The sequence below is a fragment of the Cariama cristata genome, unplaced genomic scaffold (assembly GCF_000690535.1).
Source record: "Cariama cristata isolate BGI_N322 unplaced genomic scaffold, ASM69053v1 scaffold44021, whole genome shotgun sequence".
In the NCBI taxonomy this organism is placed as follows: domain Eukaryota; kingdom Metazoa; phylum Chordata; class Aves; order Cariamiformes; family Cariamidae; genus Cariama; species Cariama cristata.
The window spans coordinates 17,816-19,978 of NW_009601791.1; the positions used below are offsets into that span (position 1 = coordinate 17,816).

General features: G+C 46.8%; 1 protein-coding gene across 1 annotated transcript in view; it reads right to left on the minus strand.

Annotated features, from left to right (window-relative positions):
- Positions 1–261, minus strand: part of LOC104169613 — an 11,695-nt gene extending 11,434 nt beyond the window's left edge. Inside the window, exon 1 of the mRNA XM_009710579.1 lies at positions 102–261. The gene's annotated coding sequence lies outside the window, so the exon portion shown is untranslated. The remainder of the gene's footprint in view (positions 1–101) is intronic.
- Positions 262–2,163: the final 1,902 nt, after the last annotated feature.

A 2,163-nucleotide genomic window follows, 5' to 3' on the forward strand; every position in this document is an offset into this window, starting at 1 on the left:
GTAAGGATGGAGGGGAGGAAAAGCCTTTGTACCACCAGTGACTAATCTGCCCTTTGAACCATGCAGCAAGCAGCAGGTGCACCCAGAACACCTCGGCCTACCTGTGGCACAAAGGGCAATGAATGTTTGTGCATGCTTCCGGATCAAAAGCAACTTGTCTTTAGGTAGAGGCAGCTTCCTTAGGATGTGTTCAATGAAATCATGTGGGGTGACGGCTGCGAGGTTCCACTTCAACTTCCCCAGCACCACCAGCTCCCATTCCTGCAGGAGGGGGGACAGGGAGGGGAGAAGAGAAGAAAAGTCATAAGCAATCCTGAAAATAAACCCACCTTGCTGCTTTCTCCCACTGTAATTATATCACTGCTAGATCAGTTTTGCTCAAACTTTTTTTTCCATATGCCCCTTCTGCTTTGAAGTTGTTGACTTTCTTTTTTTTAAAAACACTGGAAATGTCAAGCTCTGCCGAAAATAATGAGACCTGGCAGCTCCTGCCAAGATTTTACTTTTTTTGTATCCAGTGCTGAATGCCCACCCAGAAAGTTTAGCCTGCAATTAGATATTGCCAAGGTCACTGTGGTCCTCTCCTAGTAACTTCTTTTAAATGGCTATAGTCCTTACTTTACAGCCATTTAAAGCCCTAGGGATAACCACGCACAAAAATAACCTAGATATACATTCTTTTCTTCAAAAAGTGAGCTTGATGGCATTCTCTCCCAAAGCTGTATTCACAAGCTCCTGCAGATAAATCTGATGGTGCTTAAACTACTCCAAGACAGCCTTCGCAGAAAGGAAATGCGCGTAACACAGCCAAGAAGTAGCTTGTGCAAATTATCTGCCAATAAATCAAGTAGGATCCATTCCCACATTCTTTGCACGCCCAAAACTCCCAGTGAAATCAAAGGAAAGCTTGGGCGTGTATGTTAACTACTGGCCGTTCCCTGCAATGGGATTACACATAGAAATGGTACCTAATCAACGGATCCAGCCATGGGGTTCAAGTGGGGCTAGACCTGCAGGCTTCAACATTTAAAGTAAGTTTTGAATACCTTACAGCGCCACGCAGAGTGAACAAAGCTCAGGCCTTGGACTCACTTCTGTCTCATGCATCAACTATTAGCTATTAACTAAATTCCATGCACTGATTCTTGAGTCCTGATGATGCGTGAGCCTGATGGAGCCCAACGTGGCGCGGAGCCCCAGCTAAGCTTGCAGAGCTGGCGAGTAGAAAAAAAGTCCTTTAATTTTGCAGCTGAGGAGATGTCAACCAGCGTTGCTGAGAAACCATAAACATGGATCCCACAATGCCATTTCTGCAGTCGTTTCTCTGAATAGATGCCCACTTTAACAGCAAGTTACTTTCCTACAGACATTCCTAGTGGATTATGACAGAGCCCTCGACAGCTTGAAAAATCTCACATTCACGTACGTAAAAGGCCCCAGAAACCAGATGCTTTTTTTTTTTTTTCTTTCCCAAGAAAACCTGTAAAATGTTTGAACATAATGGCAATTACGTTAACTGAGGACTGACCTTCCCAACATGACTAACGCGACAGATTTTGATATAGAAGAGCACTTCATCTAGAGGACTGAATACAGGGAAGCACTTAAAACACATGCTTAAATCCACGTGCCACAAAAAGGTAGGCGTATGGTCCCATGGTGCCCGTGGCACCTGCCCTGACACTCCGTACCACCAATGGGACACCTCACGCCTGTCACAGTCCTGGCGGGGTTTGCAGCGCAAAGCTCTTTGCGGAATCAGGAGCTCCCACGGCCTCTCCGGGGGGAATTCCCGCTGCCTTCACCCCGTGGTTCACAGGAGAAATTCTCCTGGGATTGGGCTGGCTACACGCATTCACCAGGACCGGCGAGAACAACGCAACCTGACCAAATCTACATCTCACCGAGAGCCTTAAACACCTGTCCGGCGCTCTGTACCACAAAGTGCTTTGCAAATATTAATTATTCCCCGAAATAATCTTGATTCTTTTTGTTTCTGCTTTCACTATGTCTGACCTGAACTCTCCCAGGACAAGTACTAGACACGGCCTTTAACTCACGGGCCTGTTTAACCGAGCTGAATGCTCATCTCAGCGATAACCTACGGGGAACCACAGCAGCAGGGCCGCACCTTCCCACCTTATCGAACCGGCCCCTTACCCA